At 36.7% G+C, this 25,500-nt stretch overlaps 1 long non-coding RNA gene and 1 pseudogene across 1 annotated transcript; one reads left to right on the top strand and one right to left on the bottom strand.

The window, feature by feature from the left end:
- The first annotated feature begins 553 nt into the window (after positions 1-553).
- LOC135968226 (uncharacterized) lies at positions 554-21,609 on the top strand. The gene is made up of 4 exons (XR_010582839.1): positions 554-690; positions 13,304-13,490; positions 14,476-14,576; positions 20,317-21,609. It is a non-coding gene; the product is annotated as an uncharacterized lncRNA (long non-coding RNA).
- On the bottom strand, positions 10,711-11,782 carry LOC102126968 (signal peptide peptidase-like 3; annotated as a pseudogene).
- Positions 21,610-25,500: the final 3,891 nt, after the last annotated feature.

Raw genomic sequence — 25,500 nt, 5'->3', positions numbered from 1 at the left:
GTCTCCCATCCTCCAAGTATTGTTAAGGGTTACACAATATATTTTCCCCCTTATCTTTGAATCTTTAAACATTATTTTCTTCAGTCTTAGTTTTATCTCGGAAAAAAAAAAAAAAAAATCTTGTCCTTTGGTGGCAAATCTTCCTGAAATCTGGGGTGCTACTTCACTATGCTTAGCTGGATTGGAAACAGTGGTTTATACATAGCAAGAAATAGCAGTTCAGTAAACAAATTTGAATGAGGAAATGAATGCATGAGTGAATGAAAAATGGAAAAGTGTCAAATGAAATGGGTACTGATTTCAGTGCGATGGGACTTTCTAAATCTCTCTGACCACTTAGATATTTTAGTGTATTAGTCTGTTCTCACACTACTATGAAGAACACCTGAGACTGGGTTATTTATAAAGCAAGAAGTTTAATTGACTCACAGTTCAGCGTGGCTGGGGAGGCAAAGGTGATGCAAGTACTTTCCTCCCAAGGAGACAGGAAAGACAGAGATTGCAAAAGGGGAAGCGTCCCTTATAAAACCATCAGATCTCGTGAGAACTCACTCACTATCACGAGAACAGTATGGGAGAAACCGCCCTCCATAATCCAATCACCCCCCACCAAGTCCTCTCCCTTGACACATGGGGATTACAATTTGAGATGAGATTTGGGTGGAGACGCAGCCAAACTATAACACTCATGTGAAAGGGATTTCACACATGTGAAAGGGATTGTTACCAGGTTCCTTTTATGGCCAGAGTCACTTGACACCTAAGTTGCTACTAGAAGTTGAGCACTTCTGTGAGGAAGGATACAGAAAAAAAAATCTTCCCACTCAAGGCACTTAAAGGCATAATTAGAGTGGGACTGATAAACACAGGAAGACCCAGTGCATTGACCAGCAAAAGGAGAGGTTAGACAGATCATCCATTTCTTCCTACAGATGCTTGTCTTATAACATGAAAAGCAAAGCAAAACAGAATTATCTTCATTTCACGAATGTAGGCATCAGAAACGGTGAGTTGTAACCTTATTTCTTTCTGGAGCTGTCCAGGTAACCCAGGAAAGAACAGTTCATCTCTGTGTACTTGAGTTCCTTTGTCTCTATAATTAGGATATTAATTTTGACATCTGAAGGTTGTTTGAGAACAAAATGAAATTTTATTTCTGAAATTGACTTGAAAACAAGTGCTATACAAATCTAAGTTATTAAACTTTTAAAGATGAATTGAAGCTGACAGCTGAAGGAGGCGGAAATGGGTACTGAATATTTATGTTAAACCTAGAAATTTCTATAGCCAGAAGTGCAAGTCAGAATGATTGCAAAGTATGCTCACAAGTCAAGTTCCAAAACTGTTGAAAATGACATCTCTACCTGACAGCTACAATGGAACTTATCCAGTGAGTCTTCACCTCAAAGTAACTAATACCTGGGGTCTGTATCAGTCATGTGTCCCTTTAAATCCATTGAGTGATGCATCGAGACAGGTAATAGCAATTCCTCAGCCTCTAATTTATGCCTCTTATTCTGTTTCTCTCCACTGACAATCTCCATTTTTCTATAGGAAGGCAAATCCTAGTTTGTTTAAAAAAAAATGTAAACAGAAACAAGCACAAATAAAAACTAGGGGAAATGATTTGGGTTAAATAGCAGAAATTTGCAAATTTGAAAATCCATTCTGTGCTCAATATCCATGAGTAAGGAAACACATACTGGACTGGAAACAAATTGAACTTGGAACAAGATGCACAGGTTATGGTATTATTCAATGCATAACATGTATAAAGACTTCCTTCCTTCCTTCCTTCCTTCCCTCCCTCTCTTCCTTCTTTCCTTCCTTCCTTCCTTTCCTTCCTTCCTTCCTTCCTTCCTTCCTTCCTTCCTTCCTTCCTTCCTTCCCTCCCTCTCTTCCTTATCTCCTTCCTTCCTTCTCTCCCTCCCTCTCTCCCTCCTTTCCTTTCTTCCTTTTTCCCTCCTTCCCTTCCTCCCTTTCTTCCTTCCTTCCCTCTTCCTCTTAATTTTTCTCCCTCACTTCTTTCCATTTTCCATCTTTCCTAACTTCCATCTTCCTTCTATTCCTCACCTTCTCTCTCCAATTTTCTCTGTTTCCTTATTCCTTTCTCTCTTTTTTTGTTTCGACTTTTTGATTTCTCTCCTTTTCTCTGTATGTTTTATTATTTTTCCTGCTTTTATCTTCCTTTTTTTCTTTCATGTTTCTTTTTTGGCTTATATGTGTTAAAGTCAGTCCCCTGTATCCACAGCTTCTGCTTCCATGGATTCAACCAGCTGTGGATAGAAAATATTTTAAAAAATAGAAAAATAACAATAGAACAATAATAAATACAAATTTAAAAATTCTCTATAAAAACTAAGTAACACTTTATATTTGGTATTATAAGTTATCCAGAGATGATTTAAAAGGAGAAGGTGCATTGGTTATATGCAAATACTACACTATTTTATAGAAAGGACTGTAACAACGCTGGATTTTGGTCTCTGCAGGGAATCCTAGAACCAGTCCTTCATGGATACTGAGAGACAACTGCATATTATGTAATAGAAACATATTGAGCTTATAACTGGAAAAAAACATCTACATACACACACACACACACACACACACACACACACATATATATATATTTCGATTTCAAATAAGCTGTTAGGAAAAGACAGACTGGAAAAGAGTTCACCTCTTGAACTCTTCAGTAATCTATTGGCTCTGGGTACCCTGGACTTTCTTCAATAAAATTACTCCTGATTTGAAGAAAAGTGACTGAAGAAGCTGCGGGAAATTCATCTTCCAACATTACAAACTAATTCTACTTCACGAAATTATTGAGGACCTCCCTTGCACTCATTACCCAAATAGAAGAAACTGTCTCAATCTGGCATAAAACGTGAAGGAAGTGACCAAAGTGGCTTTTTTATTTCTTGCTTTACTGACATATAATTGACAAATAAAAATTATAGATATTTAAGCTGTACAACACGTTTTGATATGCCTATATGTTGTTAAATGATTACTGCAATCAAGCTAATTAACATATCACCTCACTTAATTTTTTGGTGATGAAAATACTTCTCTTTTAGTAATTAGTAAATTGAGTAAATACTTCTCTTTTGGTAAACTTCTAGTGTACACCACACAGTTATTAAATACCGTCACCACCTTGTTAGGTCTCCAGAACCACAGTGTTCCTTGACATTTCTGCGATTGCCAATAACATTAAATAAAGTCCATGAAAGGTTATCGACAATAGCTTTCATCACAACCAATGAGAAAGTTTCTCTGTTTAAAATAACATCACATAGAAATACTCATATATGTCTTTAAAGCAATGTAAATACTCATATTTTTTATTTCTGAATAAAGTAAAAGGTATGTTAACAAGATGATCTATCTGATTATATCATGTTCTCATATGTAGGAAAGAAAAAACCAGCCTAGCAAGATATTCCAGATTTAAACTAAGACTACATTTACATCTAGGAAAAAAACAAAAACAAACTATACACACACACACACACACACACACACACAGACATATACATGTACAAATATACATCTGTAATACATATGATGCTTTAAAATATATTGAATATTGCATTAAATGGAGATAATTTTATAAATACAAATAACTGACGTTTTACCATAAAATGTATATGCCTAATGTCTAGATGTCCAGATAAGAAGCATATGTATTTTTTTAATTGCGTGAAAACATGTTTATTAATGAGTATATAAACTTCAGATTCAAATTACTATATTCACATCTTTTTCTACCTGTGCCTTACATCACGGTATACTAAAGTATTTTTGTAAGCAAGTAAATGTATATGGCAAAACAAAAATATTGCCCTATCTTGCAATTTTTCTTGTTTGGTAGTTTAAGCAGCACACTGAATTATAATTAAAAATATCAGTAAAGTGACATTTTGAAGAAAAAATGGCAATGAATGAAAGAAGCTGAACATACTTTAAGCCAAATACTAGTGAGTATGTAGAAGGCAAGGATGCTGTGCCATGTGTCATTCAGTAACTGCCATGTGTGCGAGACTTTAAAAACTCCTCCTGCCTTTACAACATAGCTTTCCCACCAATGTTCTTGATGGTGATGATAATGATCTTATTTTCTAATACATGTAGTTGATATTCACCATAGCGAAACATATTTAAAAGAATGGCAAAGGGAGAAAAAATGTTATACATGCACACACATCGAGTTAGATATTCACATTTGTATATATTCTATTATTTTTAATGCATCCACATATAAATCCACCATTTATTATATTCCATTTAAAAATACTTTGAATTCCAAAAACGCTTTAAAATACATGATTCTAAAATGGATAGAGGGCCAGGTATTGTGGCTCATACCTGTAATCCCAGCACTTTGGGAGACCAAGGCATGAGGATTGCTTGCCTTGGAGTTCAAGACCAGTCTAGACAACATAGCATGATCCTGTCTTTATAAAAAATTAAATTAAATTTAAAAATAGAAACTAAAATAAAAAAAGACAAAATGGATAGACTGTTCTTTTGTTGTTGTTGTTCTTTTGAGATAGGGCTCTCACTCTGTCACCCGGGCTGGAGTGCAGTGGTGCGATCTCAGCTCACTCCTGGGTTCAAGCAATTCTCCCGCCTCAGCCTCCTGAGTAGCTGGGATTACAGGAACCCGCCACCATGCCCGGCTTATTTTTGTGTTTTCAATAGAGACAGGGTTTCACCATGTTGGTCAGGCTGGTCTCGAACTCCTGACCTTGTGATCCACCTACCTCAGCTTCCCAAACTGCTGGATTACAGGCGTGAGACTGTTCTACACATATGCTGCTAGAAGGAAACATATGCTGCCAGTATTTTATACTATGGCATATCATGACTACATGCAATGTATTAAGCTACAGAAGAGTATGGTACAGAAGAATAAAAAGCATTTATCCTCTATGTTTACCTTTTCTGAACAAATCTAAAGTTTATTTCAGAGAAAAGTACCTGAACCGAATAATGTAATATTATTAAGATCCTAGACTTTGCTGTTTATCTAATGCATGCGTAGACATTTACCTTAATTTTATCATAAACAAGGTCACATAAAAGCACGTAACTTTCAATGGCCTACTGTTCTCACTTGGATCTTCTGAATGGGGGATATTATAATTTAAATGCTATTAGTTCTTATGTGTTAAGTTTTTCTGCAATGTCTGGAAGGTAAAAATCCAAACAGATTGAGTATTTTCTATGTCCATTTTCTTGTTCCATTTTATTTTTTCCCATGTGGGCTAAAATGAAAATTTTCTAATTAATATTCTTTGTATTGCCTCTTTAGTACCATTCTTTTTAGAAACACTTGGTTATTTAATAAAGTCATTTGTTTAAGCAGATTCTTTAAGCAAACAGATTGCTTCTTGGGAATAAATTAGACATTTTCATAAGTACTTTAACACTTTCACAAGGTTAGTTGTTAATACTTTATAGAAGTCAGTTAATAAAAAGGAAAGAATATAACTCTTTCCTAAACTCTTTTGTAAATTAAGAATAAAGATCTGTACTTAGAGTATACATTAACTAGTGGATGCTAGAGTTGTATTAGTCAACTATTATAGCAATGAGGACACCATAAAATTGCCTGTAGAGCAATTTAAGGGATAGCAATCACTCATGGAGTGCCTTCCTGCAAAGCAGGCATCAGGACAGCTATTCCAAATTTATTACCTAATTTAATCATATCAATTTCCCAAGATACATACGCATTTCTACTTTCCCATTGAAAATAATAGAAATATTGAAATTAAATAAATAACATTTTCAACGTCAAAACCCAGAAACTTTGGATTAAAAGTTAAAAAACTTCTGAGTCCATTCCCATTCCCTTTTAATACATTACCTTACCTCAAGTGGGAGGAATTAAACTAACCGAAATATAAATGCTGTTGTTGTTGTTGCTATTCTACTTATCCTGACAAAGAAATAAAGGTTTAATCATGTGCATATGCATTATTCCTTTCCCTTAAAATTTGGATACTGCAGAAAGAACAATAAATGCTTGTGTGTAAAACATATTTAATTTCTTTAAAGAAATTATTCTTATCGTTATTCTTTCACCATTACAGTACGTTCATTTTTTTCTCATTTAATCTGTTTCTGTGCAAAATAATGATCACAGAAAGTTACAAAATGAGTCAGATGGACCACTGTAATAATAATAATAATAAACATGTGAATGGGGTGAAACAGAACAGTGGCAAGAAAAGTCATATCCATCTGAAAAGTAGGACAATAAGCAGTAGAACCATGGTCATCAATGATTGGATGAAATGAATGAAACTTTTTGAAATTTTAAGTTGACTAAGTGTACTTTCTTCCAAAACAAAGTTACAATTTTGGAGATATCTGGATACATTCACTAAGCCTTACATGTTTAACTTTACGTTCTTTTTTATTACAAACATTCTAGCACTTTCTCCCAATCTTCCCAGCCTACTTCCTTCTTGCAGATTCTTAGTAGCTTTTTGATCAGGCATCCACCCAGGCAGGGACATGGCTCAGTGACACCAAGCAATGCCACATTTGATTTTATTGAACATGAAATAGACACAGAATATGGATGGAAGGCAGCATTTCTCCATGGAATACAGAAAATGAGAATAAGCTGTCATGTGTTAATCAAGTTCATGTTTTTGTGCTATTCTTTTCATGTAGCATGTTAAAAACTCCAACAAATTATTTAAAGTAACATACATTGTATGTTATAAGAGAAACATTTCTTAATAAAGGGGTGATTTAATGCTTCTCAAATCAAATGGTCTTGATACCCATTGAAATGCTTATCAATATTGATTAATAAACTGCAATTAATATAAAAATGCAGAAACAAAAAAATAACAGTATGGTTACATTTGAAAGAGATCAAACTGAAAAAAAAGTAGTCTGTTTGGAAAGAAACATTTTAAGAATATCAACGGATCAAATATTCAATTACCTAAGTTAAAGAGTCATTATAATCATGTAGTATTTTAGAATAAAATATAACATTTTGGTTTCTTAAATAGATAAATATGCTGGAGGACTAGATTCTACAGTCTTTAGTTTTCCTATTACCATTTTGAACACCGGTTACAAGAGTGATGCAAGATGATAAACAATTTATCAAAATATGAATTATAAAAATTTTCCCTCTAGGGAATTTACTTCTGTAATGATTTTACCTCATTGAGATATGAATTTATCAATTCCCATTATTTTTTAAAAAAACATATTTTAAATACTAAATTGAAAGCTGTACTTCTAAGCTTTACTATATTCTTTAAACATACAAATTTGGGGTTTTAAATTATACTTTAATTTTTTTGTCAATTATTTTGATGAATGTGTCACTCTTGAATTTCACAAAACTATTTTTATTTGCTTTGGGTATATATCAAAATCTTTTTAAGGTTAAAATTACCCTACTCAGGCTGTGGCAGCAAAAGTTTGAGATAGACCCCAATATTCTTTTTTGAATAATTCAAATACACAAATATTGAAATAGTCAAATAATAGGCTGGGCGTGGTGGCTCATGCTTGTAATCCCAGCACTTTGGGAGGCCGAGGTGGGTGGATCATGAGATCAGGAGATCAAGACTGTCCTGGCTAACACAGTGAAACCCCGTCTCTACTAAAAATACAAAAAATTAGCCCGGCGTGGTGGCGGCGCCTGTAGTCCCAGCTACTCGGGAGGCTGAGGCAGGAGAATGGCGGGAACCCAGGAGGTGGAGCTTGCCGTGAGCCGAGATCACGCCACTGCACTCCAGCCTGGGCGACAGAGCGAGACTCTGTCTCAAAAAAAAAAAAAAAAAAAAAAAGAAATATTCAAATAATAGAATATTTGTGAAATTAAGACACCAGATATGTTTGCTTTCTGTTCATCAAAAATTATCCTGAGTGGGCCTGGCCTTATCTGAAGGAGGAAATTTAGAGCATGGGAGAGATTCTGCTGCTGGCACTGAAGGAGGCTGCCATATTGTGGGCGGGGCTTATGGAGAAAGCACAGGCCAACGACCCGCGAGTCGCTAGGAGCTAAGAGCATTCCCAGCCAACAGCTACCAAGAAAACAGGGACTTAAGTCATATAGTAGCCAATGCATTCTGCCAACAGTTTGAGAGATCTCAGAAGTGGATTCTTCCTTAATAGAGCCTCCAGATGAGGATATATCCAGCTGGGACCCACTTCTGCCTTATGAGACACTGAGCAGAAGGCCTATCCAAAACAAGCGAGGCTCCTGACCTATGGAAACTGTGGGATGCTAAATTTGTGTTAAGCTGCTACATTTCTCGTGATTTGTTCTGCAGCAGTAGGAAATGTATATACTGTTCCTTCCCCTACAATGACATAAAATATAAGCCAGCACAATTAGGGATATTTAGGCCATTATTCAAAATCTGTCTGAAAATGAATTGGAGAATGATAATATTTTACACATACTAAGATAGGACAATGAGAAATTGATGAGTTATTATTCTATTTTCAAAATCCAGTAGAGCTACATAGCATTTACAATTTTTTATTCACACTATAATCTACATTTGGACATTTTTTGCTTTCCCTTTCTAAATTGTTTTTCTTGGTTTTTAAAGAGAGATGGTAATGTTTTTAGTTATTCCTGTCTAAAATTTTGAGAATAATTGCATTTACCATCATATCAGACTCTGGTAAATAAGGTTATATTATTGGCATTATGGTTTATTACTACATCTTTTGTCAATTATTTTGTTAGTTGCCACTAATCCCCCAAAATATATCCTTAGGTTTTCCCATTATTATATAATATTTTCAAATGGCTCCCTACTTTAATGGATTTTTGGGGGGAATACTGGAATACTCTAGTTAGTTGTTACATAAATACTGAAGACCTAATTGTTCTGAGAGTGATTTACCCCAATTTTCTAAAATAACTCTACTTTAAACTTATTTATATAATCATTTGAGAAACACTATAAACAGGAATTACAAAATTGTATATGGTAATTCTCTCTAAAAATAACACTGCAGCACAAAATTTTGAAAGGAATAGCATGTATCTATTTGAGATTCTGTTCTACAATCTTTCTCTCTGTCTCTCTCACATATTTCTTACAGTCCTATTTTAAGCACCTAGCAAGGACTTTTCTGGAGCATCAGGTAAATGGTTCCCTCATCTAGCTTCAACTTTTATAGGCAAATAATAAGTGTTTTTACTTCTCTATTTACTTAAGAGATTATGATTTGATTTATATTTACCTTCCATCGTATGTCATGGGATTGAGCTAATTTTAAATGTAAATAATAATTCTTGGTGAATTTTTATTTTTATATAGTTTTTGATTTTAATTTTATTGTTGTGTCATTGAGTGTCCATTTCTGTGTCAGAGAAAAAGCTAAGTTGTATCAATAATTGAGTTCCCTGAATAATCAAATGATGTCCTATTTGACATTACTTTGAAAAAACAACTTAAAGCCATGTGATAAAAATTACCTTATTAAATCCTATGACAACCCTATGAGATGGGTGTAAAAACCTGCCCACAAGTAACAAAGTTATTAAGTGAAAGGTTGGAAATGATCTGGTAAGTCTGCCCTCAGTGTGTTGTGCTCTATGACATGCTGCACTGAAGGTGTGGTTCATAGACCTTTACAGGTATGCTAAGACTTTGAACCCTATTCTCCATGCAGAGGGGCCTCACTAAAGCATTATTTACTGTGTCTCCACCAAATCTCACCTTGAATTTTAATATTCCCCACATGTCAAGAGCGGGGCCAAGCGGAGATAATTGAATCATGAGGGCAGTTCCCCCATACTGTTCTCATGGTAGTAAGTCTTTCAAGATCTGATGGTTTTATGAATAGAAGTTCCCCTGCACCAAGCTCTCTTGCCTGCCATCATATGAGATGTAACTTTGCTCTTCATTCACCTTCCACCATGATTGTGAGGCCTCCCCTGCCTTGTGGAACTGTGAGTCAATTCAACCTCTTTCCTTTATAAATTACCGAGTCTTGGTAATTGTGTGTTGGATTGTAGGAGCACGCATTTGCAGGCACCACGATTCTCCGATACCTGGTAAGTGGAAGTGATGCTAGAATGTGTCTATAGAGTGTATTGCTATCACCCAAACTTTCTATTTCTAGTTTGTCCAAATTTAGATTTGATCAGTTTTCTGGTCTAATAAAAAAAAGCATTTCAAAAACAAAAGAAAAGAAAAGAAAAGAAAGAAAGCATTCATACCACAGAAAATATTTAATAAATCAAAATATAGGAAAGAAGAATCTCCATGGGAAACCGGTCCCAAAGTTTCGAGGGTTCATTGAGGGAATTTTGGTTTGCTAATTTTTTTCATCCTTTTAGTGGTCAAAAGGTCTGAACAACTCCTTGTTTTCAGTTTTGAAACAGTCACCTCTCTCTCTACCACAAAGTAACCATGTAGTGCAGATCCATAAAAAACAGGGAGGAAGCAGTGCCGGGGGAGGCCTGTCTCTCTAGAAGGGCGTCCACTTCCACATCTGCAGAAAGAGAAGGAACCAAACAGGGCTCCAGCACTTCTGTCCTGCAAATAAGCTCCTTTTAAATGTAAAACCCAGTCACCCAGCAGTTCCTTTAACAGGTATATCTCTGAATACCAGGCCAGTTCTGAGAGGAAACAAAAACCACAAGTTGAGAGAAAAGGACTATCATGGGCATCTGGTCACTTTCTACGTGATCCATCATACTTCCAGGAATTGGGAGCTTACTGGTCTTGGAGTGGAATAGCTCAGACCACATCCACCGGAGGTCACCCTTTAAACACATCGTGAGGAGTGGCAATAAGGTAAATGGCACCAAACAGAGAAGGGCAGGCTGGGCGGCCTGGTGAATGTGAGAGGCCACAGTAGCAGTGAGCAGATCTACAAAGTATCCCATGAGGGTGCAGTGAAAGTAAAAGACCTTCTGCATGTGCCCAGAGATGTTGGCAGGTCCAGGGCCACCACAGGAGTCCACACGGGCTTGTTTTTTGTAATTATCATAGCGAAGGTCAAAGCATAGCAGATGACCAGGCATAACAATGTCTCCAATGCCCAACATGAGGAAGTGGCTCCCAGTGAAATGTGGGAAGACCAGTTTTCTAGGCAAAGACAGTCGAGGAACATCACGCTCAACACCAGACCCCAGGTTGAGCTTCCAGGACAGAACGTAAAGGGGATTTTCAGCCAGCTGCCATGGCCACGTTCACCATGACATTGCTATTAAAGATGTAGGCTGAGAAAAATACCTAAAAGACATCATAGATTAAAAGTCCTGAGAGAAGCAGACAGGGGACTTTGAGACCCAGCAGGCAGACAAAGGCAATTACAGTGACGTCCATGAGAAGTCAATGGCCAGCGAGAACCCAGATGAGGATGAGCATGACAGACAGAGATAATAAAAACAACTCAGCAGTAGTGAAACATCCACAGAAACCCAGGGAAATCTTTTACTGATGTGAACAGAGTCTCGTTAAATACGGGCACATCAGGAGAAGAAGAAAAGTAAAAGTTATCATTGTATGAACTGCTGTACATACTGTGAAAACTACTTGAGCTCAGTCAAAGAAGCAGAGCAATAATAAAAGAGAGACAGATGCTCCAATCAGAAGGAAGAGAGCCTGGGTAGAGTCAATTGTTTGATGCTATTATTGGTGCTGTTGCCATTGAAAGACCCAGAAGAACTATTACTGTCTTTCTGTGAACTCACTTGTCTTTCTGTCTTTTCTATGCACCAGTCTGTATGTTGAGAATCAGAGGCTGAAATTTGCAACATAAAGATATATAAACTTTTTCAAGGGCATTTAATCTGAAATCTGTACAAATGGTTATTTTAGTATTAAACCAAAAGCTGATATATTTCCTGGATGAATTTGATAAACACATTTCTAAGGCAAAATCATTACTTGGTAATAACATTTCTAATCATTAAGAACAGTAAATAAATACAAATGTAATTAATCTTCAAGTGACATATTTAATAAATAAAACTTCCAGTTTAGGATGCCAGACCAACCACATATGAGCATCTCTTCTTGCCTCCAAGATACCATGAAATTATGTGAAATTATGAGGTATGTTTATTATAAACTCATAATGATACAGAGAAATTGAAGAAAATCAGGCTATAAGATTGTTTTACACACATCTATAATTCAAAAAACAAACGGAGGAAGACAATAGATGAAACAGGTTGGAGGAAGTATATCCCAGAGAACTCACAGGACTGCAACTCTAAGAGACTGAGGAGCCAGAAAATACATGGCTCCACATTGATGTATTCAGGCAGAAATAATCAAAAACTCACACAAGAGATAGCACATTCCATACCTTCACAAAAACTGAGTGCGTGGGGACATACCACCCTGGACAAGAATTGGAGAATTATTCTTTCAAGAAGTAATACTCAGGAAGAAATAAGAAACTGTTCTAAATAAATGAAGGCTAGTGTTTAGACATTTCTCCAGATCTTCACCCTTTAAAGCTCATGAGTCACCAAGTTTGACTTCTGTACTTAGCAATTGCCTTTGCATTGCCTTGTTCCTAAATATGAATGAGCAAAGAAGATTCTCTGGCCATTTGAGGAAACACTGTGACATGAAAGAAGAACCTACCTCTCTGCAGAAAGGAGATTAAAACTCACAGGAAACACTAATGATTTTATAAAAATAAGTTTCCTAAAAATGAAACAAAACCTCTAAGTATAATAGTATCTCCCAAGGACCATGTGGGGAATATTAAAATTCAAGGTGAGATTTGGTGGGGACACAGTAAATAATACTTTAGTGAGGCCCCTCTGCATGGAGAATAGGGTTCAAAGTCTTAGCATACCTGTAAAGGTCTATGAACCACACCTTCAGTGCAGCATGTCATAGAGCACAACACACTGAGGGCAGACTTCCCAGATCATTTCCAACCTTTCACTTAATAACTTTGTAACATTGTAGGGGAAGGAACAGTATATACATTGTCATGAGACAATAGGCTGTGGAAAGGAGCTCTTGGATATTAAAAATAAAATTGCCATAATAAATTAAGAAGAACTGAAAATATAGTTGCTAAATGAATAATTAAATTTAAGAGTTGGAGAAATGAAATTGTGACAATATCCTGGAAATGTAAAACTAAAGATATAAAGAGATCTAGGATACCCCGATTCATGAAGATCCATTGTCGAGTTCAGTGCCAGAACCAGGGTGGGAGCAGCTGCAAAACATTTGTAGTGAATAAAGAAATTAGTTTATGAGTGTAGTTGCCGCTGGATGATTTAATTTCTCAACTTTTCTGTGTCTTCCAGAATGCTTAGCAGGGAGGAACACTATCTTCTGGGAGCTGCAAAATATGCTTGCACCAAAAAGTAAGCCGACGGAACAGGGAATGAAGGAAAAAACCAAGAATGTTTCATGTGCTTAGGAGATGCCTGGATTCTTCAAAATGGCCAGACCCAAGGAAAGAAAGGTCAAGATGGCGGCAGGTCACCTCGGGCAGTTGGAGGAGATTATGTGCCAGGGCATTTCTTCTTCCTGTCCCTTGCCACCGCATCCATCCCCTCTGATTTTAGAAAAGTCTTACAAAAAATGTGCTAAGAGTTTAACAAGATAAGACTAATTTCAACAACAAGTATGAGTGGGAATTGAGCTCAAATAGTGTAGTATCTATATATACATGAAGTACTAATGGATGTAAGTTGGAAAATGTGATAATATGCTCATTTGCATAACTTAATGGTATGGATATATACATATGATTAAAGATAACTTTCTAGTTTCAATGAAATTTCATCAGGACACTGATTTAATGCATAGAAAATGTGACAAAGCAAGTATTGAGAACACATATGTCATAAAAGTGATTATGCACTTTTCTAAATTGTCTTACATTTCTGATAGTTGCAAATAGCCTTTGCAATTTGCTCAGTTGTGGCATAGCACAATATTTAGTTATTGTGCAACATGGTTCGGGAAACAATCCGATATTATGGAATCTTGAGCACCCAATTATAAGTCAGATAATACTGTGCACATTACTTAGATTCTCCAAACATCACTTTTCTCCCTTGTAAAATGTTGATTAATAATACCTTTTTGCATGTTTATAAATTTTAATTACTGTCTATATTGAAGTACTAGAAGTATATTATGTGCCCATCATTATTATTATACTAAGTAATTATTTGCTGATAACATTAGATTTTAGGAGTTAATCTATTGTTTAATGCTAGATATTCAAATATTCAAAAAAAGAAAAGCAGAAAGCACAGATGTCTTTGGACTGTTCAAAGAATGACAATATGCTAGATCACACGAGAAAAGGATAAAATTCGTAGTTGTTGAAATTAGAAAAGTAGCTAAGAGCCAAATAATATGTTAGAGCAAAAGATGAGGATTTTGAATTAATTCTTCATGAGATGGGAAACAACAGGGCAATTTTGAATGCAGAAATGATATGATCTAACCCATATTTTAATAGAACTTTTCTGGCTACTTTATGGAAATAAAATCTTGAGGCTGGCCATTTAGGGAACTACTAAAATTGTCCAAATAAGAAATGATAGAGTGTTGGATTAAATGGTAAGTGAATATGCTGAATGCTGGTCAGATCAGATTGTATGCATACTTTTGAAAGTAGAGCTGACAACATTTGTTCATATGTTGGATTAAAGAAGCAAGACGAACAGCAGAAGCAAAGATCACACTAAGATTACTGTCATATACTATTAAAACATTGGATTATTGATAGAGTTTGGTGTCTCCCCATCCAAATCTCATCGTGAATTGTAGTTCCCATAATCCCCATGTGTGATGGAAGGGACCCAGTTGGAGGTAATTGAATCATAAGGGGTGGTTATGCTGCTGTTCTCATAATAGTGAGTGACTCTCATGAGATCTGATAGTTTTATAAAGGGCAGTTTCCCTGCACGTTCTCTCTTGCCTGCTGCCATGTAAGACATGCCTCTGCTCCTCCTTCACCTTCCTCCATGATTGTGAGGCCTCCCCAGGCATGTGGAACTGTGAGTTCATTAAGTCTCTTTTTCTTTATAATCTAGTTTCAGGTATTTCTTCATAGCTGTATTAAAATGGGATAATACAATTACCATTAACAGAGGTGAGGAAATCTGAGGACCATATTTTGAAGTGGAAAATCAAGGATTCATTTTAAGATATGTCTTGCAAGATCTTCTCTGCTGTACTTCCCATCACTTGCTAAATCCAAATTGACCAACAATAGCTGTTAAATGATGCCCCAAAACTTGCTACCCCTGAATACTACAGTCTAATTAACAAATCCAGTTTTTTATACCTTCCAAGGATTCAGAGAACAGCTCTCAGAGAAAAACTGTCCTTTCCCAATCTATGCTGTCAGCTCTGAAAGCCATTCACCTTGAGATGTTGTCATGCTGCAATGGGTTTATTTAATTTGAGGTAATGGCATTTGCTATTGATTCTCCTTTGAGAAGAACTGGATCAGGACCAGATCCCCATTACCTGGACTGGATACTTTAGTGAAAAAGGAGAACAGCACTGAAGCAACATTGCTCTCTCTCCCCACTGGGGCCGGTGTGGCTAGACACCAGATGAGCTCTGATTCTGCTTGGAAATCTTTCATTTTGTGTTGAGTGCCACTCACATTTTATGTTGTTACTATTGTCATTGATAGGGGCTTTTATGTGTGAGATAAAGATGTACTGTTTGTGACAGAGGGGAGGTAGCACGTGTTTGCTTCTCACCACTAGAATTGTAGACAACGAAGCCAGTGGCCCTCTGACTGCTTATTAATATTTATGTTGATGTGAACAGCACCAAACACAGAATATGACATGAATCTCACCAAGGACAATTTATAATTACAATGATCAGTTTGAAGAATTTTTGACATAAAGAAAATTGTTCATTCAGAGGCATAAAAGGGAGAAACCTTCATGAGATTTTCTTTCTTGTCTAAAAGAAAGAGATTATATAAGTGAGGTCATCTTATTTCAACCAATTATATAAATCTCACGTTTGTGTGCATGTGTGTGTGAGTGTGTATGTCTGTGTTGAAATGGGTTTCCTGCATCTAATCTTTCGCCCTTGAAGAGGAAAGATAATTACATTTTACTGATGAAAATTTAGTATTTGTCTGAAGCTAGCTCCCACTTACTTCTCCTGTTACATTTTTCCTTTTGTCTTCTCCCACTCTCTTCTCTCTTTGGGAATTTTAGAGACTTAATGATCAAAGTTTTGTGTTTTGTCTTTATGTGTGTATCCTAAGAATATCTAGCTCAGACAAAAGTTTGAAAAAAGAGCTAAAAACTATTAAACTGCATTTGTTTTGCTTAAAAACATATGGGCCATGTAAAAAAAGGCAACAATAAGAACAACAACAAAATATAATCTAGTTATAGACTTTCTTGCTATTTATAAGATCTGTAGTTGGAATAAAAAGGATGGAACTTATGATTTTTAAAGTCTTTGACTTTTGTTTTGTTTTGTTTTGTTTTTGTTTTTTTGAGATGGAGTCTCACACCGTTGCCTGGTCTGGAGTGCAGTGGCATGATCTTGGCTCACTGCAACCTCCGCCTCCTGGGTTCAAGAGGTTCTCCTGCCTCAGCCTCCCAAGTAGCTGGGATTACAGGCACCCACCACCACGCCTGGCTAATTTTTTGTATTTTTAGTAGAGGCATATATTGGCCAGGCCGGTCTTGAACTCCTGACCTCATGATCTGCCCACCTCAGCCTCCCAAAGTGCAGGGATTACAGGCATGAGCCACTACTTCCAGCCATCTTTAACATTTTTAATGAATTCAGAGGTTTGTAAATTGTATTTGAGAATTATGTAGGTTCATAATAGTCCTGAACAAATACATGAATCCTTTGACAAATTAGAATTAGTATATAATAAGGGTATTCTCTAGAATATTGTCTATCTCCTTCCACATTTTATTATATAAAATTAATGTCAATGCTAAGTCTAATTTATTCAATACCAAGGTCAAGATTTTCATGCTTTAAATTTTCTAAATACTCTACATTGGTTGTGAAACTCAAGAAAGTCACAGATATGTTAGGTTTTACATATTATGAAGCTTGGCAGTCCCCAAGACAGCTCTCACTTTTGATACCAGCTGCAAGTTTGAATTCCTAAGACCACCCTCAGATTCAAATAATTCACTAGAAGAACTCTCAGAATTCAGAAAATGCATTATATTCAGCATTATTTTTTTTTTCTTTGCTGTAAAAGAATCAGATTAAATTCAACCAAGAGGCCAATAGAGTGGGTCCAGGAGTCACCAGATACGCATTTCCAGTTGTCCTCACAGTGGACTCATGTGGATCATGCCTACTTCTCCCAGATATCTTTGAATATCTTTGAAATTCCAACGAATAACAAAATAATTTGCTCTCTTACCTTCAAAATAGAAGGATAATAAAATGCTTTGGCATTCTCCATTCTTCAATTTTTAATAAATGTAACTATAATGGGAACTTGTTGTTTATATAATTTAACATGCAATGGGAAAAAGAATCTCAGTTAAGAGAAGCTCAGTTTTCATAGTTTCACTATATGCACATAAAATGTATTTGTATAAATCACTTCAATATTTCTTATCTCTCAAGTTAAAGAAACATATTCATGTTCAAGCATCAAAACTGGTGAATGATTCTCCCTATTAACATTTGTTTTGTGATGTTAATGCACATCTCAGTCAGGGACAATCAGTGGCAAATACAGTGGCTTCGTGATGTAAATGGAAAATCCAGGGAGCTTTGTCCCCATGTCTGTTCTTACTCTTTACAACAGGGGCATCCAATCCCCAAGCCACGGACCAGTACTAGTCCATGGCCTGTTAGGGACTGGGTTGCACAGCAGGAGGTGAGTGGCAGGCGAGTGATCAGTGGCAGCATTAGATTCTCATAGGAGTGCAAACCCTATTGTGAACTGCACATGCAAGGGATCTAGGTTGCACACTCCTTATGAGAATCTAATGCCTGATGATCTGTCAGTGTCTCCCATCACTGCCAGATGGGACCGTCTAGTTGCAGGAAAACAAGCACAGGCTCCCACTGATTCTACCTTATGATGAGTATGTAATAATAGTAGAAATAAAGTGCATAATAAATGTAATAATGCACTTGAATCATCTTGAAACCATCCTCCCCACCCCGACGCTGTCCATGGAAAAATGATCTTCCACGAAACTGGTGCCTGGTGCCAAAAAGGTTAGGGATTGGTGCTTTACAAAGTGTTATTCCCAGATAATCATGAACACTGTGTTGCTATTTACAGAATAATCATCAACTGTAACCTAATTCTCCAGGCTGTCTTGTAAGAGAGGATTTCACTCTTTCACCTTGATAATGCTGGATAACATATATTCTTGAATAGATGGTTAAGGGAAAAATTGGCTATAAGCTTAAAACACTGGCAATTTTACTCTAAATTATTGAGGATGTTTCTGGCATGTGTTTTTCATGCCAAATGAATGACACTAGCAAAGCTGTAAAGGTGAAGCATTAACAGGAATAATGGCTTAAATGAAGGCTTTGAACATTTGAAGATACATTTTATACATGGTCACATTCAAATGGATATAAATATCTTCTAACTATTGTCTGTTTTCTGGATGGCAGTTTTTCCCTCTCAAGAAACAACAACCTTAGCACTAGCTTAATTTTTTTTTTCTAGACTATATATTCTTACCTTGGGACACATCAACTTACTTATCCAGTTACAGAGGCACCAACTTTATAGGGACTATAGCCAAGGAGTTTGCAAAATATGGTTCATCTTCCAGAACTCAACTCTTCTTATCGTCTTAAGTCATCAATGGAAATTGAAAGAATACATATTATCCCAAAATTAGAGTTTCCAAAATTGAGAATTGCTGTAGAGATTTTATGCTGTATATCCAAATCTTTAATCAACAAATCCAGTTGCACTCAGTTTTTTCCAAAGACAAATAAGAGAATCCTGCATGATCTGCCAAGATCACTGGTTTGCTAAAAATGACATCAATCTCGGAATGCTCTTGGGCCACAGAAAAAGACTATCAGGCACTATCAATCATAAATACTATAGTAAAACTTCACCGAATGGAACTTTGGGGTCATGTCTCTCAGTTAAAAGTCATTATGCATCTCCAGCATCTCCATACCAATGGCAGCTATCACACAGAATCTCTCAGGATTCTTCAGAAGCAGGCACATCACAAAGGGGACTGTTTTCCAAAGAACCTGGATGAAGCAACAGGTGGAAAACTTCTACCCAAGATTTCTTGTTTTGTTAGAGTAGGTAGCTTGGCAGACATGGACAGGAGAGGCCCTGCCCCACAGGAATGTCAGGCAACCATCAGGTGATGCTCAGGTGGTTGTTAAACTGTCTCTCTAAAATAATAATTGGTTGCAGCCAGTGCCAGGGAAAGGCAGTCTCCCATTAAATATAAAACACCTGAAGCTGGTGATTAGCAGCTTTCTGATAAGATCTCTGGAGTTGGGCAAGTGGGCTCCAGCATGCGCACTAAGAGGCAAAATGGTGGAGTGTAACTGGCATATGACCCTTCTCTGGGAATGTTCAACTTGATAAGGGAAAAATGCCTCAAAGGAGCATGCACACAACTTGTAAACACACTCCGCATGTGGCCCCTCTCAAGTGCTGGCAGTCCACTGCACATGCAGAGAGCCTGCCCCAAGGAAAAATCAAGGGAGAAGAAACACAAACCTCAGAATCATCCAGTGTGTAAAAATCTGAAGTCAAGGGTTGACTGGGGCACTTGGATCTCCCAAGCTGCCCACTTGACCTCTTCCAAGTGCACTTCCTTTCATTCCTGTTCACTCCTCCCCTAAAACTTGCCTTAGTCTCTCCCTCTGCCTTATGTCCCTTGGTTGAATTCTCTCCTCCAAGGAGGCAAGAATTGAGCTGCTGAAGACCCATTGAATTCACTGCTGCTAACAGTTTGACTGCTGCATCACTGTGACCACCAAACACTTCTTCTTCTTCTAGCTGTCTTATTCCTGTCTTATGAATTTAAATTCCAGATTTTTAATGAATGAGGATTTAAAAACTTCAAAAAATGCCCTCCTTTAATACTAACACTTTGATTTCTACAAATGACTCTGTTATTTTGAAAATACTTCACTAATCAGATACAAAATGAGACACAAAAGAAAGAAACCTTGACAACCTGGCTCTTCTGCCACATTCTGGGTCACCTGGATCAAGGAATCCAGATGGAGGGTGGAACTTGGTTTTATGATTAAAACCAGGTAAAACGATGGGCTGGATGGACAACCTTTCAAAGACTGTTAATGATTCTAGTTCTTGTTTTTCGAGGCTTCAGAGTTCTACACTATGTCCTACACACAGCCCTAAATACTTGTTAACTGCTACCCCCTGGACAGGTTATTACAGTGACCACAGAAATATAAGTCACATAAGGAGCTGCTGAACACGCTCAAGACTCCACAATCTCCAAAGATATCAAAGGCACCAATGGAAATCTGGACTCCGACAATTGTCCTTAGCATGTTATCTTTTACGCCAATGCTGGCCAAAGAGAAGGACTTAAAATGTTGTACTGATCCTTACAAGAACTTAGTTTCCACTGTTTCTTTCCACTCCGTTTGCTAAATTCAAATTGATCAACCAATAGCTGCTTAACTAGGGCCACACCTTGCTCTTCGGGCATCTTATCCCATGAGCAACATGATTTCAGTTTCCTCATAATTTCCCAGAACTTGCCAGTGAATAATTCTTGGAATAAAACTGAACTATGACTGTGAAACTGCCTTTGCAAAAATCATAACTGAGAAAATAAGACAGTAAAAGAGATGTGTCCTAACTGCCTTCAAATCTTGCTTTTAACCTCCAAGCTGTCTTATTCATTGCTGGTGTAGTCTAAACTAATTTTGGAAGAAACTTAGTTTATGATTTAACTTTGAAACCAAGATAACAATAGCCCTTTCCCTAAACAAACCCCCTTCCTGCCTAGAGCCTAGACTGCCTTTGCAGGACTAACAAAATATCCACAAAGTTAGAAATTATGGCTTAGGAGTCATGCAGCTGGAGGGTGCAAGAATCTGAACCTCTCCAAATCGCTCCTGGGGATAACATCACTAATGTAAAATCTAAGATCAGTGTTTCAGATATTTTGCAGACCCTGCACTTGATAGATCAACTGGCACTACCCAGGTCTTGATAAACTGGCTCAGTTGGATTTGTGGCCTCTGCCTAGGAACTGATTCAGCACAAGAGGACAACTTTGACTCCCTATTATTTTATCTCTGACCTGATCAGTCAGTACTGCCAACTTTCTGACCCCCCATACACCAAATTATTCTTGAAAACCTCAATCTCCAAGTTTTGGAGGAGACTGATTTGAGTAATAATAAAACTCTGGTCCCCTGTACAGTCAGCTTTGCATGAATTAAACTCTTTCTCTATTGCCATTCCCCTGTCTAGATAAATTAGCTCTGTCTAGGCAGTGGGCAAGATTAACCCACTGGGCAGTTACATCTGGCCTTTCCAATTCTGTCTTACGAAATATTTATCTACCTGGTCCCTACAATATAGTCATCTTGAACTGTGTTTCATGTTGCAATATTTTAATAAAGGCTTGAGCTAATAGCTTTTGATTAGTTTCTCGCCTTTCACATTTATTATGAGATAATCGTCTACTAAATATTCTAATGGAATTAATACACAAAGCATAAGATTGCTTTTGCTAACCCTCAACTAGTGAACAGTTGAAGAATTACACAGGACCCAGTTATAAATCCTCCAAATTATGTATGTGCAACAAAGCCAAAATATTCCAGGTAAGCACCAAGGCTAAGAGAGGCCACACTGGTTGACATCTATCATTCATACTCTACCCAGATTCCCCCAATCAGAAGTTAGAACCTTATTTCTCCATGTACAACAAAAATAAAGTTCTAAGCACCCTGCCAACTGACTGAATGGACCCCTTCTCTTGGCCAAGATCATTCCAAAGAAAACTTGAAAAACTAGTCAGGCTATGATGGAAACGGGAGTGGTCAGACATGCCTCATTATACTCTCCTCCCTTTGGAATTCAGACACAACTGATCAGCATTAGCATTAAAATAGAAATCTTAACATTGAGAGAACAGGCTTTTTACAACAATAAGACATCACATTCCAACCTGACTCTGGTATACCATCACATGGCAGATAGAAGCCCCCTGAAATTAATCAAAGTATTTTACCCTGAAATATATTTCTTTGAACAAAATTTGAAATGGCTCTGCAAAGTTGTCTCTTGTGAGGAAATCTTTCTTCTGTAGAAAGTCCCCTTCCCCTTTCAGGTCTCTTCCTGTTCCAGGAGAGATTTAACTAAAAGTCCGGCACCCTTTAGAGTCTGATAAAAGACCTTTACCATCTACCATCTATTCTTCTGAAGCCTGCTATCTGGAGGCTTCATCTACATAATAAGAACCTTGGCCTCTCAACCACCTCCCCTCTCCCACTTATCTTAACTACAAATATTTCTTTCTGCGGACTTCAGCTTTTCAGGAAGAGCTTAACCCCTTCAACCAATTATCAGTTAGGAAATCTTTGAATCCACCTGTAACCTGGATGTCTCCCCAACCCTCTCCCCTCACCTGCCACCTTTCACTTTAAAAAGCCCTGCCTTTCCAGGCTGAATCAATGTACACCATATATTTATTGATTTATGTCTCTACCTATAACTTCTGCCCTCCTAAATGTAACCCAACCACTTTGAATACATGTTCTCAAGACTTCCCGGAGCCGCGTCATGGGTTATGGTCCTCACATTTGGCTCAGAATAAATCTCTTTAAATCTTTTACAGAGTTGCCTCCTATTTGTTGGCACCCATTAGCCTGGAGCATTGGATCTGACCTCTTTCACATCTCACCTTTTCTGGGGATTGATTGGGAAGCAGTCTCACCCAAAGCTATCGTATCTCCTTGAGGTCATTATGCATCCAAAATGATAACAAATTATAAAGACTTCACACTCAGACCTGTATCTTCCAATCGTTTATACATTTTTTATCTTGGCTACTATTTGTGAAATTTGTAAACATGTATGAAGGCTTTAATAGGCTTTGGGTGAGGGATTCAGTTCCAAATAGGTATTCTCTAGGTACAGATGGTATTTTAGACGATTTGAACATAGCTGCTTATTTAATGCCACATCTTCAACATCCTCCTCACTCAAATCAATAAATATTGAATTAAGAAAAATAAATGAATGAATGAATAATTATAAACTATGATGGATTTTAAGCAATTCATTATTTAGTAATAAATGGAAACAATGCCAATCTTGTAAAAGAAAATGAGTGCACATCATAAGTTACTGCCAACAGTCCCTGTGATTGTTAGATATCATGAAGCTTTATAATTTATAAAAATCTATACTAATAATGTGAACAGTGCTGTTGAACACAGAGAACCTCTCTAATCATGCAGTAGTGGAGTCGCAGGGAAAATTTTAAAAAGCTAGGGCATCAGGGCTTGTCTCAGTTTTTAATGTTTACAAAAAAAAAAACATATTTAACTGAAACCATGTTTTGAATTTACTAAGATAAATGACCCAATTTCTTTCCCCAAATCAAATTAGGCAAATTCACAACATCTGTCATGAGTTTATGTTTTGCATATCACACTGTGAAAATAAAGAAACATCGTAAGGTGGTGGTATTGAATGGGATGAACCAGCAATAAAAACAGGGGCTTAGAAAAATAAAGATGCATAAATTTAAAGTAGTAAACAAAAATAATGCAGAAAAAAGGCAAAATAATATTTTTATGATGACAACTTGTTCTTAGTGTTTGAAGAAGTAAGGATTAAAATTCAGGTTTATGAATATAAGACATCTTGATGTGGATCAGAAAAATTAACATGAATTACAAGGAACAAATACATCAGGAAATAAAGGAATAAATGTTACATTTCAAGGAGAATAAAGGACTAATAAAAGCAGCACAGGGCAAGATTTATATTTTCTATTGGTTTTAGGCAATAGAACTAGGGGCATTAAAAAAAAAACTAAGGATTTAGTCTTGAGTGTATGACTCACATTAATGTCAATGTGTAGCCTACTTTTTTCAGCATGAACTCGGTGAGAGTTATAAAAGCCTTAAGAATGACATGCAGGCAAAAGATTATATCAATGATTATTTACGGTATGGAAGCCAGGTTGATGGTGAAGGCTCTTAATAAAAGTTCACTCTTTCTTTTTAAAGTTTCAACAAGATTCAATGCATTGAATTAACACCAAAGAGAGAAGTAAAATTCATGTAGTTTAGATTAATTACCATTTGACCAAATCCCATTCACAGTGTGAAAGTCCACATAATCTTATTTTATTACATTGTAATATGAGTACAGAATTCCAAATACTTTGACATATGGGATGTCAAATTTAAAAATCATATTAGTTGGTAAGAATTAAATAAAAATGTCATTAATCAATATTTTCTAATAAAAATGTAAAATTCTCGAATAACTTAAATGTGACTTACTAAACATGTCTCTATCACTTTGGAGGTATTATATTTCCAGATTATTTTTCAAGTTAAGGTAGAAATGGGAGAATTTCAAATTAGTGTGTTAATTATTTAACTGCTTTATTGATAGATGATTAACATACAATAAAGCACATATTTCAGGTGCATTTTGATACATGTATGCAGACATCAATCCATAAGCACAATCAAGTTAATGAAGAGGTAAATCACTCCCAAAAGATTCTTCCTAAACTCTTTATAATCTTTCTATCCTACCCCTAATCTTATTCCCCCTAACCACATTCCTAGGCTTCCATTGATCTGCAATATAAAAAATTAGCCAGTTGTGATGGCATGCACCTGTAGTTCTGGCTACTCAGGGGGCTGAGGCAGGGGAATCACTTGATCCCAGGAAGTGGAGGTTGCAGTGACCTGAGATCACATCACTGCAGTCTAGCCTGGTGAGAGAGCAAGCCTCCATCAAAAAATAAAAAAAGGAATAAAGTTCAATATTAAGTCATTCAATTCAACCACCTTAAAACTAATTCAGAAAGCCAATTCAAACTGAAAAATAAATATAACATTGTTACTGAAACACCAGGGTCTAGGTCCTGCTGCTTGCTGGACAGAAAGCCAATTACTGAGACAACAAGTATTGCCAATGAAGAAGGCTTTAATCAGGTGCTGCAGCTGAGGAGATGGGAACTCAGTCTCAAATCCATCTCTCTGACTGACTAAAACCAGGGGTTTATATAGCAGTGAAGACATGTAACAATGGGTAAGAAAACAGGAACAAGGGAAGGGCATGGAAGCAATCATAATGAAGGAGGGGTCCACATCTCATTGTCTGGTTGTGGTAATCTGGTGAGTTTCAGTTATTTGATACATTTTTGAGAGGGCTGAAGGTCCTTTCCTGAGGAAGAAACTCAGATAAAACAAATGTAGGCTTCAAGCTTTAAGATCAGAAAGATCAATTTCTGTGTTTATCCAAAAGAACAGTCAATGGGATTCTTGGGCT

Source organism: Macaca fascicularis, chromosome 18 (assembly GCF_037993035.2).
Source record: "Macaca fascicularis isolate 582-1 chromosome 18, T2T-MFA8v1.1".
Classification (NCBI taxonomy): Eukaryota; Metazoa; Chordata; class Mammalia; order Primates; family Cercopithecidae; genus Macaca; species Macaca fascicularis.
The sequence above is the reverse complement of the archived record's forward strand: the minus strand, read 5'-3'. Positions and strand labels throughout refer to the sequence as shown.